The sequence below is a fragment of the Vipera berus genome (assembly GCF_964194415.1).
Source record: "Vipera berus genome assembly, chromosome: 2".
Taxonomy (NCBI): domain Eukaryota; kingdom Metazoa; phylum Chordata; class Lepidosauria; order Squamata; family Viperidae; genus Vipera; species Vipera berus.
The window spans coordinates 94859735-94873082 of NC_138203.1; positions in this window are offsets into that span (position 1 = coordinate 94859735).

A 13348-nucleotide genomic window follows, 5' to 3' on the forward strand; every position below is an offset into this window, starting at 1 on the left:
TGGGGAGAGAAATCACACTTGTCTTCCTCTTTCAGTCTGTGGCACAGCTTGATCCAGGTCTGGCTTTGGCACTTGTTGAAAAACACGCTTGGTAATTTGCTTCTGAATGATGGGCAGAAATCTCCCATTGGCAGGTTTTCATTACAAAACAGAATGTCACAGAGAGGATGATGCCAAATTACAGATTTCATTATTAGAAATTCTGGATTTCGATTCCAGCTGCAAAGCGTAAGATTGTTATATTGATCATGTGCCGTCAAGCTGTTTTTGACTCCTCGCGACCACATAGATGTTTTTTTACTCAGATGGTCTGTCCCTAACTTGTGCTTCCAAGTTGTAGGAAAAGAAGAGGCAGAACCTGGGGGTAGAGTGTAAAAAGGGATCAGCCTAGAATCCCTAAGTAGTGACGCAAGTCCAACCCCCCTCAAAATACGTTCACCTTTATCTAAATTTAGCAGGTGCTAACTGTTAGTTGAGAAGATTTCTGTGCATAACCATTTTAGCAATAAATCAGTTTCATTGGGCCTGGTCTCTCACACCTGACATAAATCTCCCAATAGTACATTGAACTAAATCCATTTCCATACAGTTACGGATTGGGCCATAACATGGAAATCTCTGACTATCCTTCTGGCTGTTTTACTAAAACAAAAACAAAAAACCTGATGAGGCAAATTATTCCTGCTCATGTTACTGGATATTGGCTCTATTGAGTTTCCCAACATGGGTCCATGGACGCTACTATTCCTGAAAGAAGGAGTCGAAAGAAGAAGAAGGCATATACATAGAATGAAGGCTACTGCTAAGCTTGTAAGCCGCCCTGAGTCTTCGGAGAAGGGCGGGATATAAATGGAATTAAAATAAATAAATAAAATAAATAAATTTTATTTTGTGATGGACCACTTTCACCATGGCAGTTTACCTGTGGTCATCATAGCATCCCTAACATGATCTTACAATTGCAATTGGCTTAGTAGCCAAAAAGGCCGTGGACCCCATCTTCCCAAAACGATCTACCGGTAAGTAACAAAGGGGAAAAAAGACAAGCATAGTTTGTTAAATGAAAATGCTACTATCCTAGACAAAAAGACCAAGAATGTTATACCAACTGCTTTAATGTTTAACTGGTGGAAGACAGTGGTGGGATTCAGCTGGTTCGCACCACTTTGGCAGAACCAGTAGCTAATTTTTTGTTGCCCAGGCCCAGAATGAACTTCTGGAAGCAGCATCCATACAGAGAACCGGTTGTTCACATATTTGAATCCCACCACTGGTGGAAGGATACAAAATGAGAAAAGCTTCCCACGTTCAAGTGCAGATATTTTCTCATCATTTCAGATGTTGTTTAGCTTTACTGGAAAATTAGTAAGGTAAAAATCAAGTGAAAAATTTTGCTTGATAGGACTCACAAGAGTCCTTTGGCTGGTAAGAAAATTTATCTTGGCCCATTTATGTTTTGAATTTTAGCTTCCTGCCACTTACCAAAGTACTTTAATCGTCTTGAAATTCCTTGAGGCACAAGCATCTTGTAAATATACAGTTTACCTCATAGCTTTGAAAATGGTTGCTATGGTGGGTCCTGGAAACATTAAAATATAATATTACCTATATTTTTGTTTCCATATATAGGGAGACTCTTAGGATGTTTGTCACTGGAGCCTTTCTCCCTCTCTCTGGAAAGAGACAAATGCTTGGCTTCACAGACCACAAAGCAATTATAAATTCCTCCGACTCTAATTAAAAACCAGATATGTTTCCAAAACACTATTAAAAACACACTAGGGGAATAAGGATTTCAATTTATTGTCATGAATATCAAGCTTGTTTCCTTATTAGTTGCAAAGCAATGAAGAGTAAACGCTCCATAGGCAAAGCATTCTGTTTAACAATGCTAAAAAATGTGCCTCAACAAGAAAATGGTGTTTGCAATTTGTGCTTTCCTTTCCTTGAAATATATTTACAGTAAATGAATCTGCACTAATGAGAAATGTTTTCCATTAGAAGACACTATAATTTGCAGCAAGCAGCAGATGTGTCACGTCATATATTATTAAGGTTCTTTTCACTCTTATGTTCTCAAAATCCAGGCCTATTGATTTGTATTCACGAGCCAAGCTTTTACACAGGACACCTAAATTCATCTGTTTATTCAGTTTAACCGGTAGCTACTGTTTTATCAGTGTCCCCACCCCACATCTGAAATGCTGCAGGCAGGAGATCTGCAATTCAATATACTGTACTAGGTCAAATCTTCCTGCTGAGGAAATTTAGCTAGTGACCACATCAAACCAGGAAGAATAACAATGATGGAGATGAGATACAGTGAAATTTCACTTCAGTACTAAATCAATTATTTTTGCCATACTCCACGTGAACTATATAGCCAAGTGTAATGCCATCTTTATCTAATCTCATGAAACAGGGTGATCAAGAGCATTTCACAATCATGGGATGCTTTATGTTCTACTTTATAGTCCTCTGTTGGAAAATGTTTTATATTTTAAAAGCTGTTCCGCAGTCTAAACATCGGACTGATTGATTTGATTTGTGCAAGGAAGTCATTTTCAACTCCTAGCAACCACAATAGATCTTCTTCGTGCTGATATATCCCTAACCTGGTCTTTTGGGTCTTCCAACAATGCACCCATCTCCACTGTAACTAAATCAATGCTCTTCTTCTCTTTCCTTTCACCTTTCCCAGCATTACAATTTTTTCCAGGGATCTGGGACTTCAAACAATTATGTCCAAAATACCAATCCAGATTGGATCTTGTCCAAAATATGATAATTTAAGCCCGGGCCATTTGTGCTCTCAGTTAGAACACCATATTGATTTGTTCAGTGACCCAGGAGTTTGTTTTCTTGTGTCTCTCCATGTTATTTGTCTTTTTCAACACAAAGCTCCAGCATCAAACTGCCTAAAAGCTCTCTACTTTTCATTACCAATTCTAAGGTTGGTCATTCGTGTAAATAGTTTGGTCTTTTTTATATTTAATTTTAATCCCACTTTTCACGTTGTGTTAGCCTTACAGGTCAGACCAGTCAGGAAACACGACCAGATGATTCTACTTTATTGTATTCTACTTTATTGTAATGATACATTAATTGAATCTTGTAAGTCTGAAAGAACAATTCTCTTATTGTCTCCTTTTCTGCCTGAGAACCTAGGGAGGGTCTCTTTGGTGTCTCTAGCCCCATCCAATAATCAGCCATGGGCTATGCTGTCTCTTATTTCCTAGGCAGCATCTCTTCATCCTGTCTCCTAAGGTCTTTCCCACATAACATTACACTTTGTCCCTTAACTTTTACTGCTAGAGCTTGCAGATTCTTTGCATTTAAAAAAAAATGCAGAATTATGAACTTGCTCATCAGTCATTAGCTGGAGAGCTGATCAAATAGATACATAGGTCGTGCAGTTTCGGTATTTCCTACAATAGTGGGATGTGCAATGCATTTTTATTTAAATATAATGTAAATTTTGCAGTTCTACATGCAAATTAACTTGGCCTAATTATCTTCTTGGCAACACATAGGAAAAAAACTGTAAATTAACTTTAACCTCTAGTATATAAAAGCCTCTATTCTCAAGATACAATTTTTGCCTGATTTGCAAAATAATTAATACACCATAAACGCTATGTGGATTTTCAAAGAGACCCAGTTGCAGTCACAGTTTAAGCAAAGCATCCCCCCTGAAGCTGTTTCATGAAACATCATGGCTTTTTCTAGAAGTGAAGAAGATTGTTTTGTTTCATCTGCTTCATTTCCTCTTAAAGGTAAAGGTTTCCTCTGTCCAATCATTTCCATTTCTAGGGGATCTCCATTTGGATCTCATATCCTTTTCTTAGCTGAGGGAGCCAGCATTGTCTGAAAACTTCCATGACCATGTGGCCGGCATGAGTATATGCCAAAGAGCATGGAATGATGTTACCTTCCCACCAAAGTAGTACCTATCTATCTATTCGCATTTGAATGCTTTCAAACTGCGAGAAGGGCAGGAGCTAGGGCTGGAACAGGAGCTCACCCGTTGCATGGTGCTTGGGTCTCAAACCCAGGCTGTCAGCTTTCCAGTTGACAAGCTCAGTGCCTTTAACCGCTCAGCCATCATGCCCCTTTTATCTTTATCTTCCTTGCTATAGTGATTCTAATTGGTAAAAGAGATTACTCTTTCTTTTGTTACATATCAGAAGCACCTTCCAGCAATTGGGAGTGACAGAGAAAAACTGGGCACTGCCACAAAGGGCCTCTGAAGGAAATCATGTTGTCTTTCACCTCAGTAAAGACATTGGTGTCACAGACAAGGTGTTTCATCAAAGCAAATCCAACTGCCTTGTAGAGGCCTAATGAACATCTGCTTTCAGATCCAGATGGATGTTTGCAGTTGATCAACTACTATAAATAAGCTTTCATAGTTAGCTAAATTGCCAGCTGTCTTACAATGTCTTTCTCCTAAAATTCAAGTATTTTTAATGGATTTTGAGAGGTGGAAATGCTCACATTGAGGCTCTTACATTTTAAGAATAATTAAAATATTTTACAATTCCACAGCAGTTTTATTTTAATAGATTTTTTTCATTCCCAAACAGCTAGTAAATTATTTAAATTTGAATATAAAATAATTATTTAAAATTATTCTAGGAAAGATCAATTGATAACTGTTCTACTATATTTTCACTGGCAATAAACATTCGTTTTGTTTTAAAAAAAAACTAGTTTAATAAAATATATTGGCTGTCCTAGATTTAGCGACCCAACCTTCCCTACTTCCTTGTGGCTAATGCCTACCAAGGAAATGGAAATTAACAGATTTGGTATTTTTCTATTGTCCAGCCTCAGTGAAGCCAGTAGAATTTATTAGGGCCCACTGAAAGGATAGAAAGCTTTGTTGAGAATCGTGCACTGCTGAAATTAGGGTTGAAGCTCAGCCATTTTCAAGCCATTATCAGTTTAACTCATCCCGGATAAGAGATGGGAGTGCCTCACATATTGTTCCAAGGACAGAATGACATGCTGCTAACCACTTGAGGTTTTTTTATCAATAATTAAATGCATTGCATTTGTAGCTTTTTTTCAATTTCTTAAAAGCACTAGGATATGCAGTTTTTCAGTGGAACGATACAACAGAGAAACAGATTTATTTTTTTTAAAAAAAAAGTAGTTTGTGGAACGGAAACTGAGCAACTGTCTACTGGGGTCTACTGCAACAAGATGAAAGGATGCATACAGAGGAATATTGTAATCTTAGTGGAACTTCTCTGAACCTTTGCCAACTGCCAAGTGTATTGCCAGTGCGATACCATTGTAAAATAGCTTTTCTGGTGTGCTGAAATTAACAGGAACATTAAGGTAACAGCTGCAGATATGCCTTCTGGCCAAAAGAATTGATGGTCTTCAGCAAGCATGTTTAAGGCAAATTTGTCTTCTGGTGGGGCTGACAACGTCTCCATGTTTATATCTCTATGGTACTGTTGCTATTCAAAAACAGGAAGACCTCAGAATGAAGCATCCAATTCAAATAAAACACTTTGCTTTATTTGTTAATATCTAGAGCGAGTAAGAAACACACAACCAATTCAATATGAAATAGGAGAGATGTTTCAAAATGCAGTTATTAAATTTAATTAGCATTCAGAGCCTTATTGTACATATTCATGTGATTTCATGTGAAACAACCGATTAATCAAATTAATCAAGCGGAAATTCTCAGACCTCTAATTTTTCAGTGTTTTCACGTTTAGAAATGACACAAAATGTGATTATGTACACAAAAATTGTAAAGGGCTACATTTTGTGATAAATTATACAGTATATTATTACTACCAGAAAACATGTTATTTAACAAAGTTGCAGTCTTCTCCAACAGACTCCAAATGTCATCCAGAATTCTCAGCCCACTTAATACGTTTGGAGGGTATCAAATGGAAGAAAGACTAGAATTTGATTTTTAATACTATATCAAACAATTAAGTAATTCTAGCTTTAAATAAATATCAGTGGCATTTTATACTATGCCAGTGAAATATAATGTATCCTAATCTCTATGGAACCAATAAGGATGCTATACTTCCTCAACTGACATTTGGGATTTCTATTGATAATTAATAGCAGTCCAAGATAAATAGTTTTGGAGATATATTTTGGTTATAATTTGTCAATCAATCAATTTAGTTCTGATTCCCAATGAATCCTAGAAGCATATTTGTCATCTGGGGTGAGAAGAATAAGAGGATATAAACTTTTAGCAATAATATTGGTTGCCTCTTGAGATTCTTCTTGCTATTTCCATACCAGTTATAATTTTTACAGGGATGGGTTACTAGACATCATCCAGCTTTGGGACCAGCAATGGCAGACAATGGCAATGAGATGGATCCTCCCCAATGCCAAACAACCAAGAGGACACCCTTAAAATACATGGTGAAGAATGTTCATGGAAGACTTATAGACTCTAAACATCATATGGGAAGACCTTGAAATAATCACGCAAGAACAAAAATGCTGGACATCCCTTGCTGCCTGATATATTACACAGCATGGGAGGATCTAATGCTAATCCTTCTCATGGAAATCCCTCTTTTTCCTGAACAGTCAAAAAAACAACAACAACAACAACCAAGCACTAAGACATGCAGAAATCAATCAATGGTTCCTTCAACTGGCCAGTAGAAAAATGCAAAGAATATATATTCAGTGCCCCATTCCAGCTATTGTCAGCTTATAGTTTAAAAAAACTCCTCATTCTCTCTCTCTCTCTCTCTCTCTCTCTCTCTCTCTATATATATATATATATATATATATATATATATATATATATATATATATATATATATATATATATATGTATATATATATGTGTATATATATATGTGTATATATATTGAGTATAAGCCGACTCGAGTATAAGCCGAGACCCCCAATTTCACCCCCAAAAACTGGAAAAAGTTGTTGACTCGAGTATAAGACGATCCGCCATTCTGCAAGCCTCTGCTGCCAGCAGAGGCTCGATCCGCCATTTTGCAAGCCTGAATACACAGGAATACCCTGTGTGGCCGCGGCTCTCGGGGAAGCCCTGGCTGTCAGCTTCCTCGCTCCACGCTGCCATTCGGGGCCCGCGCGTTCCCCGGGCAAATCGCGGCGCCCAGCAGGCGAGGAAACACGCCCGCTCCAGTCGCCCCCCCTTCCCTCAGGAGACGCGAAGCAAGTGACCGCCCGGAGCTTACCGAGGACTTGCTTCGGTGCTTCCAGGATCGCGCGCACCTCTCCCAAGCCGCCGCCGTCCGGAGACCTGCCGAAGTTTGGGGAGGTTTGGGGAGGTGCGCGCGCACCTCCCCAAACCTCCCCAAACGTCGGCAGGTCTCCGGACCTCTGCGCCCTGCCTGCCTGCTTCTTTCCACAGCGGACTGTGGAAAGAAGCAGGCAGGCAGGGCGCAGAGGAACGGAGACCCGGCGACGTTTGGGGAGGTTTGGGGAGGCGCCCAAACCTCCCCAAACGTCGGCAGGTGTCCGTTCCTCCGCGCCCTGCCTGCCTGCTTCTTTCCGCTGTGGAAAGAAGCAGGCAGGCAGGGCGCGGAGGAACGGAGACCCGGCGATGTTTGGGGAGGCTTGGGGAGGCGCCCAAACCTCCCCAAACGTCGGCAGGTGTCCGTTCCTCCGCGCCCTGCCTGCCTGCTTCTTTCCGCTGTGGAAAGAAGCAGGCAGGCAGGGCGCAGAGGAACGGAGACCCGGCGACGTTTGGGGAGGTTTGGGGAGGCGCCCAAACCTCCCCAAACGTCGGCAGGTGTCCGTTCCTCTGCGCCCTGCCTGCCTGCTTCTTTCCGCTGTGGAAAGAAGCAGGCAGGCAGGGCGCAGAGGAACGGAGACCCGGCGACGTTTGGGGAGGTTTGGGGAGGCGCCCAAACCTCCCCAAACGTCGGCAGGTGTCCGTTCCTCCGCGCCCTGCCTGCCTGCTTCTTTCCGCTGTGGAAAGAAGCAGGCAGGCAGGGTGCGGAGGAACGGAGACCCGGCGACGTTTGGGGAGGTTTCGGGAGGCGCCCAAACCTCCCCAAATGTCGGCAGGTCTCCGTTCCTCCGCGCCCTGCCTGCCTGCTTCTTTCCGCTGTGGAAAGAAGCAGGCAGGCAGGGCGCAGAGGAACGGAGACCCGGCGACGTTTGGGGAGGTTTGGGGAGGCGCCCAAACCTCCCCAAACGTCGGCAGGTCTCCGTTCCTCCGCACCCTGCCTGCCTGCTTCTTTCCGCTGCGGAAAGAAGCAGGCAGGCAGGGCGCGGAGGTCCGGAGACCTGCCGACGTTTGGGGAGGTTTGGGGAGGTGCGCGCGCACCTCCCCAAACCTCCCCAAACTTCGGCAGGTCTCCGGACGGCGGTGGCTTGGGAGAGGTGCGCGCGATCCCGGAAGCACCAAAGCCTCGGCCGCGCACAAGTCCTCGGTAAGTTTTTTTTGTTGACTGGAGTATAAGCCGAAGTGGAATTTTTCAGCCCAAAAAGTGGGCTGAAAAATTCGGCTTATACTCAAGTATATACGGTATGTATATATATATGTGTATATATATATATATATATATATATATATATATATATATATATATATATATATGTGTGTGTGTGTGTGTGTGAAAGGGATGCGGTAGCTCAGTGGGTTAGGACGCTGAGCTTGTCGATCAGAAGGTCGGCAGTTTGGCGGGTCGAATCCCGAGTGCCGTGTAACAGAGTGAGCACCTGTTACTCGTCCCAGCTTCTGCCAACCTAGCAGTTTGAAAGCACATAAAAATGCAAGTAGAAAAATAGAGACCACTACGGTGGGAAGGTAACAGCGTTCCGTGCGCCTTTGGCATCTAGTCTAGTTTGATTCTGTGACTACGGAGGAAGTGGACAGGATCATGGGGAGGCTGAGCACCACCACATGTTTATTGGACCCGTGCCCTTCCTGGCTGGTCTATGCAGCCCGGGAGAGGACACACAGCTGGTTCCAGGCAGTTATATCGGCTTCTCTGAGTGAGGGTAGCTTCCCCGCCGTCTTGAAAGAGGCGGTGGTGAGGCCTCTCCTCAAGAAGCCTGCCTTGGACCCAGCTGTATTGAACAACTTTCGTCCTGTCTCCAACCTTTGCTTTCTTGCGAAGGTTGTTGAGAGTGTGGTGGCACATCAGCTCCCTCTGGTCCTGGATGAAGCGGATTATCTAGACCCGTACCAATCGGGTTTCAGGCCCGGGTACAGCATGGAGACGGCATTGGTCGCGCTGGTGAATGATCTCTGGAGGGCTCGGGACAGGGGGCATTCCTCTGTTCTGGTCCTGTTAGACCTCTCAGCGGCTTTCGATACCATCGACCATGGTATCTTGCTGCGGCGTCTCAGGGGATTGGGAGTGGGAGGCACGGTTTTACAGTGGTTCTCCTCCTATCTCCAGGGACGTTCGCAGTCGGTGTTGGCAGGAGGGCAGAGGTCGACCGCGAGGTCTCTCATTTGTGGAGTTCCTCAGGGGTCGGTCCTCTCGCCTCTCCTGTTCAACATCTATATGAAACCGCTGGGTGAGATCATTCGTGGTTTTGGAGTTGGGTATCATCAGTATGCTGATGATACCCAGCTTTTCCTTTCGACCCCAAACCACCCCAGTGATGCCCTCAACGTGATGTCCCGTTGCCTGGAGGCGGTTCGGGTCTGGATGGGGAGGAACAGACTTCAACTCAACCCCGACAAGACTGAGTGGCTTTGCATACCTTCATCCCGGGTTTATTCGGACATTCCACCTCTTACTATGGGGGGTGAATTATTACCCCCCGTAGATAGGGCTCGCAACTTGGGAGTCCTCCTAGATTCACGGCTCACCCTGGAGGACCATATAGGAGCTGTGACTAGGGGGGCTTTCACCCAGGTTCGCCTGGTGTGCCAGTTGCGGCCCTGTCTAAGCCGGGATGATCTATGCACGGTCACTCATGCGCTCGTGACCTCTCGACTTGACTACTGCAACGCTCTCTACATGGGGCTGCCCTTGAGGACCACCCGGAAGCTCCAACTGGTACAGAATGCAGCCGCGAGAGTTGTGTTGGGAGTCTCCCGATACTCCCACGTTACACCTCTGCTCCGTGAGCTGCATTGGTTACCAGTTGCCTTCCGGGTGAGATTCAAGGTACTAGTAATGGTATTCAAAGCCCTCCATGGCATGGGACCGGAGTACCTGAGGGAACACCTGCTGCCGGCATCGACTTCCCTCCGCCCTGTGCGTTCCCACAGAGAGGGCCTCCTCAGGGTGCCTCCGGTCAGAGAATGTCGACTGGTGGCCCCCAGGGGGAGATCCTTCTCTGTGGGCGCCCCGGAGCTATGGAATCAGCTCCCGGTTGAGCTCCGGACAGCGCCCGACCTTCGCTCCTTTCGCCGCGAGCTAAAAACATACTTTTTTGAACAAGCTGGCCTGGCCTGATGGGGGGATCGGGGGGTGGGTCTGCTATTGCTATTTATTAGGTTTTAAATATCTATTTTAGTATGTGGGCATTTATTTAATTTAGTTTTAACTTTTGTAATTTGTATTTTTATTCTTGCCCTGTTCACCGCCCTGAGTCCTGCGGGAGAAGGGCGGTATAGAAATATTATTAAAATAAAAATAAATAAAAAATGCCGGCCACATGACCACGGAGACGTCCTCGGACAAGCGCTGGCTCTTCGGCTTTGAAACGGAGATGAGCACCGGCCCCTAGAGTCGGAAACGACTAGCACGCACGTGCGGGGGAACTTTTACCTTTATATGTATATGTATATGTATATATGTATGTATGTTTATTGCTATAAGGAGAAGCTGCTAAGCTACCAAACCATCATTCTTCAGTTGCAAAGAAAAGACCTTATCAAACAGAATAATAATAATAATAATAGTTTAATTTCTATACCGCCCTTCTCCCGAAGGACTCAGGGCGGTGTACAGGGCAATAAATACAATAAAAAATACAGTGTACAAAAGTTAAGATAGAATTAAATATTGAGCCCAATTACAATAAAATTAATTAAAATTAATATTAAAATTCCCAAACCCATCAGACCAGGCCAGCTGATTCAAATAAATAAGTTTTTAGATCACGGCGGAAGGAGCGAAGGTCAGGAGCCATCCAGAGCTCAACCGGTAAACGGTTCCAAAGGTCTGGCGCGCCCACAGAGAACGCCCTCCCCTTGGGGGTCGCCAGTCGACACTCTCTGAGCGACGGCACCCTGAGGAGGCCCTCTCTGTGGGAGCGCACTGGACGAAGGGAAGTTGATGCCGGCAGCAGGTGCTCCTGTAAGTAAACCGGACCCATGCCATTTAGGGCTTTATAGGTCATCACCAGCACCTTGAATCTCACCCGGAGGGCAACTGGAAGCCAATGCAGCTCACGGAGTAGAGGTGTTACATGGGAGTATCGGGAGACCCCCAACACCACTCGCGCGGCTGCATTCTGCACCAGCTGAAGCCTCCGCGTGGTCCTCAAGGGCAGCCCCATGTAGAGAGCATTGCAGTAGTCTAAACGAGAGGTCACGAGCGCATGAGTGACTGTACGCAAGGCATCCCAGTCCAGATAGGGCCGCTAGAGGGTAGAGTGGGAAAAATGTTCCCACAAAATGAGTTCATACCAACAAGAAAAGAGCCTAGATGCAAGGAGTAGGCCAGAGACTCTGCAGCACTACAGTAATGTTAACAAAAGTTCACTTTTGCCACAGTGTTAAATACATCACTGCTCAATCGGAAATAAATTGGTTCCCAGCCAGCATTGTGCTGAGTTGATTCTGAACTGGTGCAAGACTGTCGATCCATAAGATTATCAGAGCTATGAAAGAGAGAAAGTGCCAACAAGTTGGTACTAATCTGAATTAAATTGTAGAGGGGACTACATTAATGGGCTCATTTGGTGTTCCATCCTCTACATATTTCAAATGATTATGGAGTGACATTTGTCATTAATGTCAACAAAATTAGTAATCCCAGGAAGAATTCAGTATTTGCATTTCTCCCACCGTTTACTTTAACCATCAGTTTTGTTCTCAAAATACATTAATGTAGGATTTTAGGAGGAAAAAACAACAACAACAAAGGAATGTTTTGTCCCCAAGCAACTGAGGATCTTAAAAGGAGAGCCATGGGATTTCTTCCTGCATTTGTATTGGTGCTGATGAGAAGCTGGGTGATAATACCATGGAGAGTCACCATCTCCTCTGCTAATACACTAACTGCATAAGGGAGGAAACATCTTTCATGAACATTATGAACATAACGTTTTATTCAGGCACAAGACACTCTGTATGGGTATGCTGCAGTAAATCACTCAGAGGGTTTTGGATTTTGTCCATTCTTTTGCATGACTAATACATGAGTCATTATGTTGTTCATTTTTAGTTCTTTAATTCTGCTCCCATTTGGAAGTAGAATACCAGTACTTTTAAGTAATGTGCTGATGTAACTATGCCCTTGGTAGAAGAACTTCTATCTTGGATCTTCAGAAGCTTCCCATGTAAAATGAGACAAAATATTTGGCTGTTGGGAGCTGAATGCATTTGGCATCTTACCATTCATAGGAATACATCTTACAGCATAACAGTTAAGTCTGATTTTTTAGAGGTAGCTTGGGAAGTAACAAAAACATGTGTGCCAACTAGGCCTATTTACCAATGTTAAGTTACAGCTGTCTGTTGAGATTATACTAAGAGGCCTCAGATTAACTGTCAAATAAGCTGTGACACAGTCTCTTGTTAATTTAGTCATTGGAGAGATCAAATCTATAATTCATTGAAAACAGCAAGCTGCACTTATATAACTTAAAAACAAATGGGGCATGCTGCTTTAAATACTCAGCTAAGTAAGATGTCCACTGCTTGGTTGTGATGAACATGCATAATGCATTTATATATATATATATATATATATATATATATATATATATATATATATATATATATATATATATATATATATATATATATATATATATATATATAACAAATCTTAAGCCAAATATGCATGCTATCTTAGCTATGGATTGGATCTATCCATAGCTGATCTTTCTTTTCTTCTGAATTTATGTATATCCAGCCTGTAGAATAACCTTTCACAACAAGCTTTCTGTTTATTTAAGCTGAATAACCCCACAATCATCTGAAAGTACATTTTTTATTATCCTTATGAGAAGGATTAAGGAAAAAGCGACTTGTTCAAACACCAACATTTTGGAAACAATATTGCATCAGAAAAATGTACAGGTATTTTGGACAAGAAAAAATAAACTCAGCCACAAAGCTGTAAATAAACTTAGTCTTTGGTACAAATCATTGAGGTTTTATCCATTTGCTTCAGAGATTTCTGGCATGACAAAGTAAAAAGCAATGCCACAAATGGATTTG